Source organism: Canis lupus, chromosome 33 (genome assembly GCF_011100685.1).
Source record: "Canis lupus familiaris isolate Mischka breed German Shepherd chromosome 33, alternate assembly UU_Cfam_GSD_1.0, whole genome shotgun sequence".
Taxonomy (NCBI): Eukaryota; Metazoa; Chordata; class Mammalia; order Carnivora; family Canidae; genus Canis; species Canis lupus.
In genome coordinates this window covers 16,721,422-16,743,708 of record NC_049254.1, presented here as the reverse complement: position 1 = coordinate 16,743,708, position 22,287 = coordinate 16,721,422, and the positions used below count along the sequence as shown (strand labels likewise).

At 38.8% G+C, this 22,287-nt stretch overlaps 1 protein-coding gene across 3 annotated transcripts in view; it reads right to left on the bottom strand.

Annotated features, from left to right (window-relative positions):
* Window positions 1–22,287, bottom strand: part of NECTIN3 (nectin cell adhesion molecule 3) — a 295,554-nt gene that overhangs the window by 68,397 nt on the left and 204,870 nt on the right. The gene's annotated exons all lie outside the window — the stretch shown is intronic.

Here is a 22,287-nt window from a genome sequence, read left to right as displayed (position 1 = left end):
CACTGAGCCACCCAGGAATCCCCCATGATTTTTTATTATATCAAAAGCAATCATCACCACTATTTAATTTCAGAACATTTTCATGAGCCCTAAAAGAAATACTAAAAGTTTAAGAGTCACTCCCCATCCCCTTCCCCCTCAGATCTGGAAACCAGTAATCTCTTTCTCTCTTTATATCCCTATCCTGGATATTTCATATAATAGAGATTTGCAGTATATGGTCTTTGGTGTCTGGCATCATGTGCTCAAGATTCATCCATTTTGTAGCATATACCAGTACTCCATTGCTTTTATGGCTGAATAAGATTCCATCCCCTGGGAATACCAGATTCTGTTAATCCATTTATCATTTGATGACCATTAGGATTATTTTCACCTCTGACTATAATGAATAATGTTGATATGAATATTAAATTTTTGTGTGGACATGTTTTTAAAAACCTTGGATTTATACCCGAGTATAATTTCTGAGTCGTATGGTAGTTCTGTGTTTAACTTTTTAAGGAATTGTTAGGCTGTTTTCCAAAGTGGTTGCACCATTCAATATTCCATCTGGTAACATATGAGGATTGGCAAAATCCAACACCATTTCATGATTATGGCCAACAAAAACAGTAAGAAAACTGGGAATAGGAGGAAACTTCCTAAACTTCCTTCCCCTAAAGGGCATCTGGAAAAACCCACAGCTAATATCATGCTTAATGGAAAAATACTGAAGGTTTATCCTAATTTTAGGAACAAGACAAGGAAGTCTACTCTCACCACTTTTATTCAACATAATGCTTGGTGTTATAACCAGGTTATTTGGGGCTAGAGTAAAGGAAGTAAGGAAAAAGGAAAGAAAGAAAAAAAGGAAGGGGGAAGGAAGGAAGGAAGGAAGGAAGGAAGGAAGGAAGGAAGGAAGGAAGGAAGGAAGGAAGGAAGGAAGGAAAACCCAGAAAAAGAAAAGAAGTAGAACTATCACTATTTATTGATGACATTATCTTCTATTCAGAAAATCCTAAAGAATCTACCAAAGCAAGAACAAAAACTACTAGAACTAATCAATGAGTTTGACAACATTGCAGGCTTTAGGTAAATATAAAAAAATCAATTACATTTTTAATCACAGACAACCAGAAATTGAAATTAAGAAAATAATCCCATTGCAATGGCATAAAAAGAATAAAATACTTAGGAACAAATTTCTCAAGATTGACACACTGAAAGCTATAAAACATCATTGAAAGAAATTTTAAAAGACCAGAATACGTGGAAGATCTCCATGTTTAAGGATTGAAAGAATTAATATTATTTAGACTCTCAAATTGGTCTACAGTTTCAATGCAATGCCAACATTATTTAATGGGGAAAGAACAGTCTTTTCAACAAATGGTGTTGAGGCAGCTGATAGCCACATGTGGAGGAATGACTCCCACTTCATACAATATACAAAAATTAACTCAAAATAGATCAAAGACCTGAATGTAAGAGCTGAAACTATAAAACTTTTAGAAGAAAACAGGGGCAAAGTCTTTATGACCTTATATTTGGTAACAGATTTTTAGATATGACATCAAAAGTACAAATGACAAAACAAAAAATAAATTGAACTTCATCAAAATTAAAAGCCACCAAAAGGGGGATCCCTGGGTGGCGCAGCGGTTTAGCGCCTGCCTTTGGCCCAGGGCACAATCCTGGAGACCCGGGATCGAGTCCCACGTCGGGCTCCCGGTGCATGGAGCCTGCTTCTCCCTCTCCCTGTGTCTCTGCCTCTCTCTCTCTCTCTCTCTCTCTCTCTCTCTGTGACTATCATAAATAAATAAATAAAAAAATTAAAAAAATAAAAAGCCACCAAAAGGTACTACCATAAAAATTAAAAAACAACTCATGAAGAGGGAGAAAATATTTGTAAATCATACATCTGATAGGGAACTTGTTTCCAGAATATATAAAGAACAATTATGACTCAATAATAAAATGAAAATTCAGTTTAGAAATGTACAAATGATCTGAATAGATCTATCTTCAGAGAAGATTATACAAATGGTGAGCAGGCCATGAAAAATGTTTATATCATTAATTATGAGGGAAGTGCAAATCAAAACCATTATGAAATACCACTTTATATCCACTAGGATGGCTGTAATAAAGACAGACAATAATTGTTGGTGAAGATGTGGAGAAACTGAAACCCTTATACTCTACTAGTGGGAATATAAAATGATGAAACTACTTCAGAAACAACCTGGCATTTCCTCGAATAGTTATACTTATGGTTATTGTATGAACCAGTATTTCCACTCCTAGTGTGTATCCAAAAAAACTGAAAACATATGTTCATACAAAAACATGCATAATTGCTCATTTCATAGCATTATTTATAATACTTAAACATACAAATAACCCAAATGTCTATCAAGTACCTAAATAAATGAATAAACATGGTATATCCATCCAAAAGAATATTATTCAGTCATTAAAAAGCAATGAAGTACTGATATATTCTATAACATGGATGAACCTTAAAAATGCTCTAAGTGAAAGAAACCAATCACAAGAAATTACATATGATATGATTCTAGTTATATTAAATGAGCAGAAGAGGCAAATTTAGAGATATATGAAATAATCAGTGGTTGCTTAGGGATGCGAGGGAGAGTGCGTAGGGAACTAGGGGTTAACAGAGTATAGAGATAATTTTTTGAGGTGATGAAAAATGTTCTAAAATTGATGGTGGAGATGACTGCTAGATTCCATGGCTATACTGAAAACCATTTAATTGTATATTTTCAACAGATTTTATGGTATGTGAATAATATCTCAATGAAGCTTTTTTCTTTTAAGAAAAAGTGAGAAAGAAAAGGTGCAGGGAAACTAAGCTGTTGGTGTTGTTTATGCCACTGGAACATGCTTTCCCTGAGTTGTTCCTACCTCAACATCTTTGGTTACATGAACTACATAAATGAATGGCCCCCTTTGTTTTAAGTCCATTTGAGTTGAGATTCTGATCACCTGCAACATGGATTCACAACCAACACAGAAAGTGGCAGTGATTCATCAGGAAAGATGGTGAGTGAAGAAAGCAATTAAGAGCCAGGAAACCAAATAGGGGCTACTGCAATAGTTGAGAGAACATATAGTGAAAAGGAGTTAAGAACATGGATGTAGAGGATGAACTGAATTTTGTTAAAAGTGGGATGCAAAAAGGGAAAAAATTAAAATGGCTGAAGAGCTAAATCCTAATGAACTGGAGATCTTCTACTGATTACTGAGCCCTTGATGACGAGAAGAGTATTTCATTCATCATCACTCTGTTAATCAACTTAGCTGCAGTAGTAACTCCAAAGTACCACCTACTTACTGAAATTACTAATTTCTTGCTCACTTTATAAGTATATTGTGAGTCAACTGGAGCTCTCCTCCAGGCAGCAGCTAGCTCTGTTGCATAGGTCCCCCATTCAAGAACCTAGGCTGAGACATAGGCCCTCTCTGGGAATATCACTCTCAGGGGAGAAGTCAGGAGTTAGAGTGCTGGCAAATGTATGACACTTTCTGAAAAATTTGCTTACTTATGGTATATATCACATCTCATATTCCTTTGGCTAGAATATGTCACATGACCAATCAAGCCCAAAGTTAATGCAGCAGGGAAGTATGATTCTTTGCACAGAACACACTAAATCATAGCAATGAGCAGTCTGTATAACCTTTTCAAGAAGAGGGAGTGATGAATTATTATTGATAATAATATAATTCCCACAATTGCTTTCCCAGGCCTATCATTGTGCTTGGTATATTATAGATAGTAATTGAAACTTATGGAGAACTTAAACAAATGAATTCATAAGTTAACAACCATGTGCATCAAAAAATGGAGAAAGAAACTTTTGTGGAAATGGGAAAGTTAAAGAAAGAAGATGAATTTATGTTAATTTTGAAGAACTAAAAGAGGTAAAGATGGAGATTATTCAACCAATACATATAAAGTTAGAGAGACAGAGTGAGAGTAAGATTAAGAGAGAGAGAGAGAAAAGAAAGTGAAACTGTGACTAGGTGAGATCACCAAGGCGGAATATGTGCAATGAGAAGAGAAGTGGTTATTAGATCAGGAAAAGAAACAGAAGCCAGAAAAGATCAGTCAAGACATGGTCAGAGACCAGAACAAGACAATATCAAGAGTATTGAAAAGAAAAGGTGGTCAAGAATGTCAAAGACATTTTTTGTAATTACTAAACAATACCTCTTTCAAAATTCCCAATAGTTATGTAATTTTTTCTTCTACAGAGGTCTATTTCACACAGGAAAATAAATTAATTGAAGGCCACATGTAACAACAATCTAATTAACCTTAGTGGAGTGTGAAAAGAGATAGTTTGAAGGGAAGAAAAAAGATTCAAAGCACCTGATTTTAAAATTAAGACAAAGCAGGAAAGAAGTCAATACATCTAACAAATGTGTAATAAACATTTAACAATAAACTGTAATTCCATATTATATCCAGTTAAGAGACAATCAGAAAAGAGAATAGGAGTAAGAAAGAGTGAAGGGGGAAAGAGGCAGACATGAAAAAATGTGAGGCTAAAAACAAAAACAAGGTAGCAATCTCTTAGCCTAGTTGTTCTCAGAGCTAGCTACACATTAGAATTATCTGAGGAGTTAAAAAACAAACAAATAAATAAACAAACAAACTTATGCCTGGGCCTACCCCCAGAGATTCTGAATTAACAGGCTAGAATGAGACCTCAAATGACTACAGAAAGGACGAGGAAAATAGGACCAGAGTACAAGAGGACAGAGGAAGAGGCAAGAGGAAGAGGAAGGAAATTACACGTAACAGGAAAGTAAGAAGAAAGAAACAGGTAAAACAAAAGAAAGAAGAGCAAAGCAAAGAAAGAACGACTCCCGCCAAGACAGCCTCCCTAGACCAAAGAGAAACGCCGCCCTAAAATAGAAAAAATAAAGAAAGAAAGAAAGAAAGAAAGAAAGAAAGAAAGAAAGAAAAACTGCCAGTTGATTTCAATGCACACTTTGGACTAAGAGCTACTGTCCTAGAGGTACAGAGGAAAAATAATGAGGTAATGAGGTAAATTACTTTTGTCCAATCTCATAATCCGCTTCGCTTCCACTATAGGCTTCAAGAAATCTTTAAGATGTAAATTAGCTAAGCATAGCTTAGCTGCTTTTTACTTTTTAGACAATGAAATGCCAGAAGACCTGGTTTTAATACTAACCATAAGGCCCTGGGCAAACTATTTAGCATCTCTGGGTCTGCTTTCATATTTGCAAAATGAAAAGGTTTAGGCAAGTATCTCTAAGACTCTAACCACCACTAGGATTTGAAGAGTATTAGAAAGGGGGAGGGTATAGAGTCTAGTCAAAATCAGTTCTCTTCCAGACCTGTACTAAATGGTCCCTAAGGCCCATTTAGTGTGTGTGTGTGTGTGTGTGTGTGTGTGTGTATAACATATGTATATATATATATATATATTATACAGATTACACATATGGTTTATATATACATATATAATAATTATAAATATATATATAATTGTATGTGTATATATATAGTTTTAAATAAAAAACAAAAAGGGAGTGCAGTGGAAAGAGAAAGTCAGAAAAAATATGAGAAGACAGCAGAACAGGAGATCCCAGCTGTCATCCCCCAACACAAACACTGATTTAACAACCATCCACAGACAAAAATAACTCATTTGAGTTCTGGAATTCAAGTTAGGCAACAGTACTCTGATGGAGCTCAGAAACAAGACTCTGAAAAGGTAAAAATAATCTCATTTATCCACATGACTACATTTTCAACTTGGCACAGTGCAGAGCTGAGAGAGATCCCACTGGCCCACAAGTTCTCCTTTGGGGGAAAGGAAGAACAAGCCTACTTGTGGACCCTGAGACCACATCTACCCACCTGTAAATCCCAGCATCAGACCCACCAGTGGACTCCACAAACCAGGCCTGGGTGGGGCAAAGGTGACTGATTCTTCAAATGTGCAGACACCAACACAAGGCTACAAAAATCACCAAAAATCAGGAAAACATGACACCTCCAAAAGAGAAAAATAGAGTTCTACAAACTGCCTGACAACCAATTCAAAATAATCATCTTGGGGTGCTTGGGTGACTTAATAAGTTGAGTGTCTGACTCTTGATTTTGGCTCAGGTCATGATCTCAGTGTCATAAGATTGATCCTGCATCAAGTTCCATGCTGACTATAGAGCCTGCTTAAGATTCTCCCTCTTTCTATCATCCTCCCCTGCTCTCTGTGTATTATATATATATTCTCTCTCTCTCTCTCTCTCTCTACACACACATACCCACACACACATACACATACATGCATACACACTCAAAATAATCATCTTAAGCTCAGTGAACTACATGAGAACACAGAATGACAAGGGATATCAGGAAAACTAGATAGACAAAATGAGAAATTCAACAAAGAAAAACCATAAGAATGAATCAACCAGAAATCCTAGAGCTAAATAATACAATGACTGAACCAAAAAATTCATTAGAGAGCTTCAAAACTGAACTCAATCAAGCAGAAGAATCAGTGAAATGGAAGATTGGTCATTTGGATGTATACAGAAAGAAAAGGAAAAAGAATGAAAAAAGTAAATAAAACCATAGGATTTATGGGACACTGCATTAGAGGAGTCTCAGAAGAAGAAGAGAAAGAAAAACGGGTAAAAAGCTTATTTAAAGAAATAATGGCTAAAAAAAAACTTCCAAAATCTAGGGAGAGGAAAAAGACAGCCAGATTCATGAAGTTCATAAGACCTCAAATGGGTTGTACTTAAAGAGGCCTCCTCTACCTAGAATTATTATAATGAAATTATCAAAGTCAAAGAAGGTTTTCTTTAAGAACACAAGTAAGAGTACATACTCTCATCACTTCTATTCAACATATAGTATTGGAAGTCCTAGCAATTAGGTAAGAAAAAGAAGTAAAAGGCATCCAAATCAGAAGGGAAGAAACCAAATAATTCTCTTTGTTGGAGGAAAACATGATCTCATATGTTTTAAAAAATACTAAAAACTCTCCCTGTTAGAAATAATAAACAAAATCAGTAAAGTTGTAGGATACAGTACAATATGAATGAAAGAGTAGGATTTTTATGCACTAACAATGAACTATCAGAAAGAAAAGTTAAAGCAATCTCACATGCAAAAGCATTAAAAACAATAAAATACTAAGGAATAAATTTAATCAAGAAGGTAAAGACTTGTATAGTGAAATCTATAAAGACATTGATGACAGAAATTGAAGAAGCCACAAATAAATGAAAAGCTGTCCCACGTTCTTGGATTGTAAGAATTGATTTTAAGCACACTACCAAAAGTGATCCACAGATTCAATGTAATCCCTATCAAAGTTCCAATGGCATTTTTTCATGGAAATAGAAAAAACAATCCTAAAATTTTGATGGACCCACAAAAGACCCCAAATAGCCAAAGCAATCTTGAAAAATAACAAAACTGGAGGCAACTTCTTGATTTCAAACTGTATTACAAAGTAATCAAAGCAGTATGGTATTGGCATAAAAATGAACACATAGATCAAAGGAAGAGAATAGAGAGCCCAGAAATAATTGACCATTTGTATATGGTCAGCTAATCTTTGACAAAGTTACCAAATACATATAATGAGAAAAAAACAGTCTCTAATGGTGTTCAGAGACTGTATATCCACATGCAAAAGAAATTGGACCCTTAGTTTACACCTTACATGAAAATCAAAATTATTAATGACTTAAATGTAAGACTTGAAACTATAAGACTCCTAGAAGAAAATTTAGAGAAAAAGCTTCTTGACACTGGTCTTGGCAGTGATTTTTGGGATAGGACACTGAAAGCACAGAGAACAAAAGGAAAAATAAATATGTGAGACTACGTCAAACTAAAAAGCTTCTGTGTAGTAAAAGGAATAATCAGCAAAGTGAAATGGCAACCTACGGACTAGGAGAAAATATTTGCAAACCCTAATTGATAAAGGGTTAGCGCTGAACATGCAATGAATTCCTACAATTCAAAAACATAAAACACAAATGATGTCATTTAAAAATGTGTAAAGAACCTGAATAGACATTGCTCCAAAAAATATACAAATTACCTACAGGTATATGAAAAGCTGCTCCACATCACTAATTATCAGAGACATGTGAATCAAAACTACAATATCACTTCATATCCATTAGAACAGCTATTACTTTTTAAGTGTATTTATTTTTTATTAATCTCTATACCCAGCATGGGGTCCGAACTCACAACCCACTCTACCGACTGAGACAGCCAGGTGCCCCTAGAAGGGCTACTATTAAAAGAAAAAAAGATATGTACTGGCAAGGACATGGAGGAATGGTAACCCTAACACACTGTTCGGGGGAATGGAAATTGGTTATAAAAAACACTATAGAGTTTCATCAAAAAATTAGAAATAGAAATACCATATGACCCAGCAATCCCACTTCTAGGTGTATTCCCAAAAGAACTAAAATCAGTTTCTTGAAGAAATATTGTCACTCCTGTGTTCTTTGCAGCATTATTCATAATAACCAACACATGGAAGCAATCTAAATGTCCACTGATGGGTGAATGGATTAAGAAAAGGTGAAATATACATACAACTGGAATATTATTCAGCCTTAAAAAGAAGGAAATCCTGCCACGTGTGACAAGGATGAACCTAGAAGACATCATGCTAAGTGAAATAAGCCAGACACAGGAGGACAAATAATACCACTTATATGTAGACTCTAAAATAGTTAAACTTGTAGAAGCAGAGAATGGTATGGTGGCTACCAGGACCTGGAGGGAGGTGGAAACAGGGAGGTGTAAGTTAGAGGGTGTGAAGTTTTAGTTATGTCAGATGAATACATCCTAGAGATCTACTGGACAGCAGAGTGCCTACAGTTCACAACACTCCTATACTCAAAAATGTGCTAAAAGTGTTAATAATGTTAAGTGTTTTTATCACACACGAGAATAATAACAATTTTAAAAAGAGGGTGGAGGGGTATTTCGGAGATGATGGATGTTGATGGCATAGATTAGGTGATGGTTTCACAAGTGTATACTTATCTCCAAGTCCAGAAAGTTTTTTTTCAGCAAATTTTATACATTAAATATGTAGAGCTTTTTGTATGTCAGTCATATCTCAACAAAGTGGGGATTTTTTTTTTAAAGAAAATACAAAAAGTATGAAAGAAAACGTTCCTTTACTTTCAGTGTACATGAGTTTTGTGTTACTTTGAAATATAATTTTTCAAGGCCTAGGTTTTTTTTAAAAAAATAAGTAGCAGCCGGGCACTATTACTCTTTTCCATGCTTATGGTCTCTAAATTATTAATATGGCTCCGCTTTTCCCATTATCCACAAATAATCTGAAGTACCTTGAGGCTCAGAAAACTTAGAATGAAATAGTAAGGCTTAGTAGAAAATATGTAAGAACTATTTGCCTATTTAAAAAAATATATTATAAGGGGACTTCAAATTCTGAACCCTATTCTCACCCCTAAGTACAGATATGGAGGGAGCAAAGGGAAGCATGAAAGCAGAAACAGGACTGAAGGGGGGACATCCCCACCACCCCGCAGCCTCAATATCCCCCCGCTTATGTACAGATAGCAGTCACTAGAGAGTCCTGGCTTTGCAGTCTCGAGGCCAACCCTGTGCCAAGAGTAAAAAAAGACTAATTAATAGTTTGCCTACACCAGGGGCCAGCGGTCACACTGCTTCAACTTTTTATGGATGCCTGTCTAGCTTGCCCCACTGCAGAGGCCCAGAGCCCAGAGGACCCAGGGAGGATTAGACCTTTTAGTGGCATTGCTTAGACCCATGGACCTTCCCACGTGAGCACAGCTCAGAAGCCACCTGGTTCATTTCAAGATGAAGAAGATCCATACATTATGGGAATGTTTATATTAATGGGTTTGGCTTAACTCCAACTTTCTTTCAAAAAAAAAAAAATCCAATTCACAGTAGCAGCCTATTTCAAGAAATATGAATGAAACAAGACCCAGTTTAAATGTCACATCCTCTTGCTCTCCCACTCAGGATTAGTTGTCTCTTATCTGTGCTCTTCGGGTATTAAAATAGTTACCTTTCATCCCATGTTAGACACAGCAGCAAGCTAAGTGTTTCACAGGCGCTTAATGCTTAGGCTGTAAGAATTCTTATTTCTCCATTTTTAAGAATAAAACTCAGGCTAAAAGAGGTCAAGCCATGTGACCAAGATCGCTCAGCTAGTAAGTAGCAGAACCAAAATACAAACACAGAATGTTTAACTCTCCACACTACAAAATACTGCCTTTACTAACTACATCTTCTTTAAAACGGTTTCATTTGCTGATCGTAAAAGTCACACATGACCATTGTAGGGAATTTACACAAATCAAGAAAATAGTAAAATCAAGGCGTTGACTTTCTATAATCTTTACTACCACTCACATTAAGCCTCAATTTGTATTTTGATGTTTTTGGGGTATTTTTAAAACTTTCTTAAAAATCACTTGATTATCATATCGTTTGCACTTTTCTCACATCGTTGAAATCTTCATGAACATAATTTTAACTGGCTTACTAATAGTTGATCATAACTTAGAGAAATTTTCCCTTCCTACTAGACATTGATGTTTCTCCTTCTCTGCTGCTATAAATAATGCTAGGGTGAGCACCTTACAAATCTTTTGTTTCCCTTTCTGATTACTCCCTTAGGACTCATCTCTTCTCTGGGAACCACCTGCTTCACCCACACGTGTCCCCTATATTTATATTTAAGCTGCAGAATCCTGCCTTTCTGACCATAACAAATTGGTGCAATGTTGTATACCAGACCCAAACTGATTTATTTATTTTTGGAATTCGGAATTTTAACCTGAGAGACACAAAAACTTGAGTGTTATTCCTAGCCAAGCCACATGATTGGCAGCATTCTAGAAGGAAGGACCACTATCTACAGCTGATAAGATTCCCCAAAGCTCTTCTGGCATCTCGTTCTTCCCAAAGCCTGGCTCTTTAACCCTTCCTTTGTGTCCCCAGATTCACCCAGTATCCTTCCAATAAATACCCTTGCTTGACACAGTATCTCTGATTTGTTTTAGTAGCTTATGAACAAAAGAAACTTAACTAGTAAAAACTGCACAGTAATATTTCTTAATATTTCTTTACTTGGTCAAAGTAAATTTAAGGCCATTCATGCGTAGTGCCTCACTGTCCCCCAGAAACTTCTAAAGTTTGCAGATGCATGGGAAGATACTATTATATTTAATGTTTTTGCCAAATTTTAAGGCAAATAATACTGTCTCATTATGTTTACATGTGAATTATCTAATTACCAATATGTATGAACATTTTTTACACGTTTATTTTATTTATCAACATCTGTGCCTATTCTTTGTCCTTATCTATTGTGGTCTAAGGAATTCATTATTGACCTATACAAGATCTTTCTATACTAAGGATGTTAAACTTGATTAGAGGACTTTTCACATTTTGTTGTAATTATATATTTATGTATCTGCCACTGTTGTCCCACCACTGCCTTGCATGTATCCTAAGTTTCTGTCAGATTGAACTATATATATTCCTTGTATTAGTCAGGATGGGTTATGCTATTATAACAAATAGCCCAAAATTTCAGTTGCTCAGTACACAAAAAATTGAATATTTTTGTTCAGGTTTGTCAGAAATGGGAAGAGTCTAACTTTAAACACTAAGTGAGCCAGGCTGATAGGAGTTCCATCTTGACTCACATTTCCATGACCACTGTGGCAGGTCAGGGAATTAGGAGATTTGTGTGCTCTTTCTGCCTGAAAGCGATGCACATCCTTCCTGATTATATTTCATTGGCCAACAAGCCGAGTGGCCATGACAAACTCCAAATTGGTGGGGAATGTACCATGGTACCATGTGCCTAGCAGGAAGTCAGAACCAGAATATATGTGAGGATTCCTAACTGTCCACCCTCCTATACATTCTTGCCATTTCTCACTGCTTCACCTCCTGGAAACCTCCTCCTGCTCCTCCACACATGCAAATTCCACCAAGCCCTCAAAGGCCTTCTCAAAGACATGTAACTCTGGAAGTTTTTATCTTAGCTCCTCCAGAGGGAATCGTTCTCACTCTCATCTGAGCCACCTTAAATTCTTAACGTAAGAGACTCATGTCTTTCCTATCTTGAATTATAGCCATGTATATAGTCTTCTTCCCTTTCACGGGATCCTAAGCTTTGTAAGGGAAAGATCTATACCTGATTCATGATCATATGCTTCACAGGGCTTAGTCTAGTATCTGATACATTAGGCTCCCCATAAATGCTGACTGAATGAAAAAAGATATGTAGTTCATAGCTTATAGGCTTTAATTCTGCGGTAATACTAAGATCTACTTGTAACTTATTAATTGGGTTAATAAGAATTATATTTTTAAGCATGCTGAGCTTAAAATTAGCATGTTCCTTAACTTTCCTGAGATCCCTCAATTCAGTGATTTATTGAGAAACATGGTAGCTATACAGTGCTTGACAAAACTGCAAAGCTCTTCCTCTTCAGGTGCATAGACATGTCTGGACTTCTAGAACTTTTCAGAAAGGACTTTTTTTGTCGGTAAGTATATCACCAATGTGGTCTTGAGCTGCTCATGGTTTTAAAGTTTTGCCATTTTTAATTTTAAATATAAATCACTGAGAGTAATCTTTCCCATTTATTTTTATAATTTGCTTACTTAACCCTGTATAAGGTTTTTGAGTTCTTTATATAAATGCATATGTATGTATAAATGTAATATTTTTTAAACATTTTTATTTATTCAAGACAGACACAGAGAGAGAGAGAGGCAGAGACCCAGGCAGAGGGAGAAGCAGGATCCATGCAAGGGAGCCCGATGCGGGACTCGATTCCGGGTCTCCAGGGTCATACCCCAGGCTGAAGGCAGTGCCAAACCGCTGGGCCATCGGGGCTGCCCTATAAATGTAATATTTGTATATACACATACATGTATAAAATGTACCAAGAAATGTGTATATGTATTTATATACACACATACATATGTACATATATACACACACCTACATTGGATGTACATACACAAACACACATGTATATGGAATCTACATTTAACATTTCTCCAGATCTTCCCCCAGATCTTCCCATGACAGATTTTCATCATTCATTCAAATGTCAGCTCCTCAACTTCCTTCCCTGACCCTCCTGGCTAGGGAAGCACCTCCCAAGCCCTCACCTTCCCACTATATCCACTGTTCTTTTTAGATCATATTATTACTTGAAATTTTTTTATATACGTGCCTACTTTGTTTTACATTTATTGTTATTCTTACCACACTTATAGTCAATCTCTTCCCACTAAAATGCACTATCTTAAAGGCAGGGATTTTGCTTTTTTAAACACTGTCTGGTATGGAGTAAAATAAATATTTTTTCAGATCAATGAGTGAATGAATAAAAGATTCTTTCTGGGGTGACTGGGTGGATTGCGATGTCATTCACTTGTAAAGAAAGTGCAAAGGCAGAAGTAATTTCAGAGGAACGGTGAGTCTATCTTTGGACATGTCGAGTGTGAGGTTCCTGTGTGACATTCCGATGAAGATGTCAAACCAGAATTTGGTTTCATAGGTCTGAAATGTAGATCAGGGGACAGAGATGTGGAGGTCACCAGCCCACAGGTGGTATCTACAAACCATAGGAATGGCTGGAATTCCTGCATAGCTGGAGTAGCACAGAACAGAAAAGGACAGATTTGGGCCTCCTAGATCTTTCTCTCTCTGATGTCTGCTCCTCCCAAAAGCCTCAATAGGCAGGAGTCCCAGAAACCTTCTCCTCTTGACAGTGCAAATGGCCTTGCTTCTTTAATCTCATTGGCCTCCCTATCAACAAAGACAGCTCGGGAGTGCAGGCCCTGCATAGTCTTATTTATCCCAGTCTGTTAGACTCATGTTCATCCCTGATGTTACAGATGTAGGAGAATCAATACATCCCACGGGGCCTTACAGAAGCAGATAGCAGACCCCACTCGCTTACTCAAACACTTGCTCCCAGCCCGTCTGGCAAAATTCCCAGGAAGAAAAGACAGGGATGTGTGAAGAGTGTTTTATCGGGGATGCACAGCAGCAGCCAGCTGTCTCTCTAATGATTATTTGTATTCATACAGAGATCTGTTCAACAAAGGAATTCAAGCTCAGAAGGAACTCCTCCTTGGTAATACACACCACAGTCCTGCAAAGTGTTTTCATAATTTACTATATCTCTGCCCTGGAGCTGCTTGAGGCACAACATGTAATTCAGAGCTTCTAAGAATAAATAAAAGTTGAATCTTGTTCTATAGTTAAGGACACTGAGTCATAGCAACCTGCCTGGTGACTCCCAAAGACCAATTTTGGCACCAAAAATCCCACTCCTACTTCCTAATTTTCATTCCAGAACTCTTCCCGTTCTTTACAATCGTTTCCTAAAAAGCTTAATCTCCCTTCTAAAAATTATATTGGCCTCAGCTCATGAACCAATATAATACTCTTCAAGGATTATCCAGTAGACCAAAACCAAGTAAAGGTGGATTTTGTCCCAAACTATGAGCTTCTCTGCAACATTTATACCTTATCCATTGAACACTAAATGCCAAGGTTAGAGATTAGACATCATCTATCCATATGTTGCTTAAATTCCCTTCTATGGTTTGTTCATGGAGTGTTCATCCATTTCTTCTTGAACACCCCATGGATGGGAAAATCAGTCTCTAGCGTATTTAATTTTTAGGTGGATTAGGCAATTCCATGTGTTGCACTGAAATCTGCTGCAGTATCTTTGTCCTTGACAGCTTTCACCCCACGCTCTTGAGCCACCCAGAAGTCTGACAATGCTCTTCCACCGAAAAGTGCTACAGATTGATGAGAGAACTATCCCCCTCGTGTCCTCTCCCAGCCTCATGTGAATCCCCTGCCCTCCTTCACCATGTCCACATGCACTCTCGTCCGCCAGCTTCTGATCTGGAGCCCAGGGCCCTAAGCAGCCCGCTCTCCCTCAGGTGCACTCCTCCCAGCACGGAGGTGAGGTTGTGTTGGTGCTGTCCAACACCTCATTAGTCTTTTTGGCAGGCATATCACACTATTGATTCAGACTGAGCTTACAGCCAACTATAACAGGATGTAAACGTGTTTAACATCCTGCTGTTAAATGCTGCTTCCTTTGTGCTGTTCTCAGGCAGCTATCATCCTGGTCCCAAGTGTAGCACTTTGCATTTACTTGTGCTAAATTTCATCTCACTGAAGTTGACCCATGCTTTCTTTTTTTTTTTAATTAATTAATTAATTAATTAATTTATTTATTTATTTATTTTTTATTGGTGTTCAATTTACTAACATACAGAATAACCCCCAGTGCCCATCACCCATTCACTCAGTTTGCCCTTTGGTGTTCTCCCTCAAGTCGGTAATGAAAATTACAAACAGGACAGGGTCAAGAAGAAATCCTGTGATGACGGGACTAGATCAATGCTGATCCATTCATTAATCCTTTGGACTCATTCAGTCAGTTTCTCTCTCTCTCTCTCTCTAAAAGTTTTTTTCTTCTATTCATGAGAGACACACAGAGAGGCGGAGACACAGGGCAGAGGGAGAAGCAGGCTCCCCGCAGGGAGCCTGATGCGGGACTCGATCCCAGGACCCCGGGATCACACCCTGAGCTGAAAGCAGGATGCTCAACCACTGAGCCACCTGGGTGCCCCTTAACCAGTTTCTAAACCACCCACCTATATTCTCTTTGGCCCACAGCCCTCCTTTGCCTCACCGACAACACAGAAGACCTTGTCAAACATGGACTGAAATCCAGACCCCTTGCATTCACAGCCATGATCAAACGGTTGAGTAACTTTATCAACTTAGCCTCTATTTAGCTTAAAACCCACATTAAAATATCATTCACTTATTCATTTAAAGAATTTATCTATTTGTCAGAGAGAACACACACAAGCAGGGGGAGCAGCAGCCAGAGGGAGAGGGAGAAGCAGGCTCCCTGCTGAGCAGGACTAGCGGGGACCTCGGGACCATGACCTGAACTGAAGGCAGATGCTGAACTGACTGTGCCACCCACGCACCCCTAAAATATCATTTTTAAATACTGAAATGATTCACAGTAATTTGACCTTTTGGGCGAGATCCTGGGCAGCCCTGAATGGGCTCTGTGTGCAAACACACAACTAGGTGCCACCTCAGGTTTCTGTCAGAACCCATTCTGTACCACACTACCTCTGGCTTCTGGGTGCATTTCACCTTTAAGTCAGCATCGGAAATATGAAGGCTACTAGGGATTTCCTCAGCTCTCCTTAAAAATTACTTAGTCAGTGGAAAAAAAGATAGCCTCAGGTTTTAACACTTTTCAAAGGCAGGAGGATGAATGATCACATAGCTGTAGCTGCTGCTCTGAAAGCAATCTCACCACTCACACCACAGGAATTGCCCCCAACTGTGTTCCCCAGGCCCTCCAAACATGACAAGTAGGGAGGTGTATTATTCAACAGGTCATCAGGAAAATTCTCAATTATCTCTGATATCGATTTATTGTTTCCGTAATTCGTTAATGCTTTGGTTAAGGAAGTCAAGACACTCATGCCTTTGTTTCCACAAAATACTCAAGAGGAGCCTAGAACTATTTCCTCCAAACTATCATCTTTAAACATGTGCTAAAATATCACCCAAGCAATGGTTCCCCACAAGATATTCCAATGGTTCCAAAACCAAGCAGAACTTCCCGGAAGTCCCTCTTCCTGGCGGGAGAGGCCACCACCAGCCTTTACAACAATAGTAGAGTTGCAAGGGATCCCGGAAATTCCCAGATTCCTCCTTCTTTATTTTACAGATGAGAACATTCCCAGAGATGCTGAGTAAGCTCCCAAAAGTTACAAAGCTAGGTGAACACAGAGCCAGAACAAGAATTCAGGTCTTTTGACTCAGGGTCCAATGTCCCTCTTACTGTTAAAAGAGGAGAGATCGGACAAAAGAAAGGAAGAGACAGTGGTGTCCCTGACCATACCAGAAATCTCCAGAACCATTATTTCTTGTACATCATTTCCATGCCTGTGAAATGAAGAATGGGAGGACACTTCTGATCAACTTCCTCTTCACCCATTACCATTACCGGTCACATGCATCCCTGCTCCACCACTTCTGGATTACTGGCAACTAAACAACAACAATATCCTTTTGACTCGGGATGGGCCCTTTTATAGCACTGGATGAGAATGGAGCAGATTGCTTGAAAGTTCTGCCATTTTTGTCTTTCTTGCCCAGTGTGTGTCACCAGCAAAACTCCCCACGTTTGTAGCTTATCTCCAGTGTGTGTTAGTTGCCTGCACTTCTTTACTTTGTACTCTCATATAAAGAGAACTCCAAACCTTAGAAGTCTGTTTTATTTTTCAAAAACAGACCAGTACCACAAAAAGCCTTTTATTCTTTTTTAGGAAACTGGAAATTTGCCTTTAATCATTTAGCTATCAGAGAACTCATAGGCTTAGGTAATAGATAAGAGAAGAACAAGGAACCATTCAGCAATTCAATGAGATAAAAGGAGGAAGAGGGTCCTCCAGCTTGGCTCCAGGAAGAAATGCCGGGTACAAAACCCTAAACTCCCACAGAATGAGGAGTCTGAAAGTCTTATATGATAGTCAACCCCAAGGTACCAACTTAAAATTTAGACAGATGGAGGCAACTCGGTCTTCTTGAACAGAGATCCCCACACCAGACCAATCATCACAGTCATCCAGGATGGTTTTTCACAAGTTTCATTTCCAGAAATGGATCCCAGCACATGTATTTTCTCAAAGTACATAACTTGATTCTTATGTAGTCAGCTTGAAATCATCTAGAGATGATGGGCTATCATCTTGCTGATTTTACTTTATTTAGAATCTTATAGCTCTTGCAATTTAAGTATCTGTAACAACAAGGAGATAATAATGACTTTATGTAAAACATTCTGACATGGAAAAGACATGGAGGTATTTGTATGTGCATAGGGTATTTTCTAGAAAAAAAAACTTTAGCAGGGAGTACTACAGCAGAGTCAGTTCTCTAGGAAGCCAAACCAATCCTATCTATTTCTGCAGAATAAGACTTGAACAACTGTTGAATGCTAAAAATATGACAGTATACATTGCATGTAGTGGCTCTCTGATATTCAAGGAGTTTACTCAATATAAAACCAGGGGTAAATGGATCTGTTGTCTCAAGGGCACTGACTTGTGGCCATGGACAGAGGGGCTTTCCTTACATGGAGTTACATTCCATCTCAAGGATTCTCAGATGCTACAACTGAGGGCATGTCAGCAACTCAAGGCAAAGACAGTAGAGTGGAGACAGACTATTTATTATACTCAAAACCCATTTTTCCCTGGCCATACAGCTAGACAACATTTCCTACTTTGCCTTGCAATTAGATGTAGCCTTTGATAAATTCTGGCCAACAGAATATGGGTGACAGGAGTCACTTCTACGCAGTACAAAACCTAATAAAGAAAATGTAGCAGTGAACTCAAGGTCTGGGAAGTGATGGAACCAGAGTAGGGAAGTCTGGCTTCCTAAGTTCATGTATATAGACAGGAGCCCTGCCCTACACCTGCTGCCAGTTAGACTTTACCTAAGGGAGAAATAAACCTCTAATGTGTTAGCCACTGATATTTTGGGGTAATTGGTTCTAGCAGTTAGCCTTCCATGTCTCATACAGGACAGAAAGTGCGATGCTGGCTTAGTGAAAGCCTAAAATGTGCAGTGTCGCCTTGGTGGTTGGATAGCAGACAGTACGGAAATTAATAAAGCAAGCTAGAGTATAGGAAAGCCTCGATTCTCTCTGGCCAAACATTTCAAAAGTGTCATCTGTGGTAATTTAGGAGAAGCATCATGTGTTTCTGAGCCCAAAGTTGTGAGGAAAGCAGTTGGAAAGACCTAGAGGGAAAAGCATGTTGGTTACTCTTAAATGCCTTCCAGTATAGGAGCTTAGGCAAGAAAGGAGTGCTTTTCATGCAGAGACTAAGGGAATGGAAAATGTATAAAGATCAAGAGTCTCAGAGGTTTGGAAGAGCTGACTGGACTGTCCTCCAAATAGTAAGAGCTAAGGCTGGACAGGATCCTGAGCTACCCACTAAGACTTCTTGTTCACACATTGACTTTGGAGCAGAGATCAGCATAAGGTAATATCTTTGTATCCAAGCCTATTGTTTTAGTGAGCTTCTGGAAGTCGAGAGAACAGAGAGATGAAGGAAATGAAAGAAATCAGGCCGGAGCATTGTCTAAGAAAGACCTTGAGTGTGCTTACTTATTAGAAGCAAACAGGTCAGAAGCCTACTGGGTCCCTGAGTCAACTACATCGCCTAAACTAATCACAAGCTTGCACTAATGAGAATTCTGATTGTTTAAGGCTTAAAACTATTCTTGAGCCCTCGAACTTCTGTGAGCAGGAAGCAGGCTGCAAAAGCTGCAAAGCTTCCAGGGGAGAACATATTGCTTTGTGCATACTTCAGATGTCACCTTGGAGGAAAAAAGAGAAGGAAGAAATTTCCAGCAGGTGGGCCAAGGGTCATGGAGAATGGGGGACACAGCACAGACTCTGGGTCTGACCAAGTCACTTCTTCTGCTGTCTTCGAAATGTCTGGCTAGGAAGATTTCAGAAGTATGGTGGACCAGTGACTGCCTTGCATCTCCCATTCTGCCCCTTTTTAAATACACGTTTTGAGTTGTATACTGCTTGCCCACTGCCAATTGAGGGAAAATCCCTCACCTGGGGTGAGGAATAGGGAATGATAACTTGTTTTTTCACTTCATAGGGCAGAGGCTATGAAGCCTTCAGAGACTCCACATCCAAGCCTGATTAGGACTTTGGATTGCTCAGAGTTCTTGGACTTTGAACTGAATGTAGAAATTGGCTGGAACTTAGGGTTGTCTCTCTTGGGTAAGGGAACAATGGGTCCTATATGTGGAAGGAAGAGTGAAATTAGTATTTGTGACCAAAAGATAGACTGTGGCATAGACTATCTAGCCACAAAAACTATTTTCCTGCTGTGACTCAACCGAATTGCTTCTCCAGTCTCTTTTGCATGTGGTCGAGTTCTGGTGGCTAGGAATATGAGCAGAAGTGATGTGTCTACTTTCAGGCCTGGATCGTGAGCAGTCCCAATGTGCCAAAATCACCCTTTCCCCTCATTTTCTAGCTGTAGGCAGAGGAATCAACAGAAGACTCCAGGACTGACAAGATGGAAGGAGCCTGAGCCCATAAATGCAGAAGCTCCACCTCCACCCATCCACCAATGCTAATCAGCCTTGACGTGAGCAGAACAAACTTCTGTGTAAAGCCACTGAGATCTGCGGTTGTTTCTTCCAGCAACCAGCCTTCCCTTACTCATACAGGTGGGCAGGGTGCCAAGTACTCATACTTTAGAGCATCTTTAATTGAAGGAGGACCCAGAGACATGGGCTTCTGAAATAAATATCTATTCTTTTTCTTCCTGTGATCCAAACACTGAATCACAGGATAAGAATCCTGTTGTATAATAGAGTAGGACTGACTTTAAACCCAAGACCTTTCCCAGATGAGCTGCTTGTTTTTGGGTAAACCACCAAATCGCTCTGAACTAGTTACCTTCTAGAGTTGATACGAGGACGACATGAGGAAATATGAAGGCATTTAGCACAATTCCTGGCACATGGTAGGTGCCCAGTAAGTCTTAGTTTTCTCCTTTCTTTCTATAATAATAAGCAATGCTTATTGATCCCTTATCTGCACAAATTGCTCTAAGCACCTTTAATTGCTTTCTGTAACTGTATCCAGAACAACATAGAAAAAGAAAGTGGAGCTGTGTGTCTGGTCCTGCCTGATGAGTACATTGAAGGGAAAATTCAACACAAGTGGGACTCTGAGGTCTCTATTTTCTTCCTCTGTGTTATTTGCTAGAATGGCCTCCCCATCCCACTCAACAGACACAAACTTGGGAAGGACAGTAATGATTTCCATGCCTCCTTTTGGGTGATCTGGAAACAGTGGTTCAGAAACCCAAGTGTAAACCACTCAACAGAGCACTAAGACCTAGAAGGTCTCATCATTGGTCATGCCCTTAGAAACCCCCAAAGCAGAGTGTACCTTCTGGAGTGTGGTGTCACCATAGCAGGAGAAGATTCATCCTGGAGCTGAGAGTTTGCACCGAGCATTCAGAGACACAGCTTCTGCCCAGCCAATGGCCAATAGAGCCTACATGTCTGATACGTTTCCAGCCTATTTAGGAGACACACATCCTCTCCTCTCTTGCTGCTTCTATTCTTTCAGTGGTAATCTTACTGTGGAACCACGGTCAACATCAAGAGAAGGCTTATTAAGTCTTGACCTTTTGGTGTTTTGTTTTCTATTGTTTGTTTTCTTCCTTTCCTAATCCAAAATCATCTTTCAGTTAAACATTTTTCTTAGTATAAAAGTCAGTAACAGCAGAGGCGAAGCTTAGCTAAATATAACAGATACAATTAAATTGATAGTTCAACCTTCAGGGTATATTATTATGGACCACTTGCTTCTCCATACACACACACCCACACACATATTTTACAACTACTGGGTCTCCCAGAGTGATCTTCAATTTACAAGTGATCCAATTCACATTTTCCTTTTTAAAAAATAATTTTAAAAGATTTTATTTATTTGACAGAGAATAAGTGTGTGTAGTGTGTGCGTGTGTGTGTGTGTGTGTGAGAGAGAGAGAGAGAGAGAGAGAGAAGAGAGAGAGAGAGCATGAGCAGGGGGAGGGGCAGAGGGAAAAGCAGACTCCTTGCTGAGCACGGAGCCTGCTGCTGGGCTCTGAATCCAGAACCCTGGAATCATGACCTGAGCCAAAGGCAGATGCTTAACTGACTGAGCCACATAGGTGCCCCCAATTCAAACTTTCAAATGATTTAATCTGTTCCTCTTTATTTGCCTTGTTTTTATTCAAATACAGTTGTATCACATAGTGATTATTAGATTTATCTGTGCATTTTGTAGATGAGTGCTCACTAATGCCTCCTAGAAGTGAACCATAGAGGGATAGTCTGTTCTGGCATATCCTGGAGAGTTACAAGTTAGTTTTCCAGGGAAATCTGTCTCATGTTCTTTAAAGGAAGATGGGAGAAACACCTTACCTGGACAGAGGAGAGGCCATCCTGCTTGTCTATGGAATCACAGTCAGTGATCTTGACAATCATTGTTAGCAAAGAATAGTATTGTGCAAAATACTTTGTGGCTTTGGAGAAAGTCACCCAAGACATA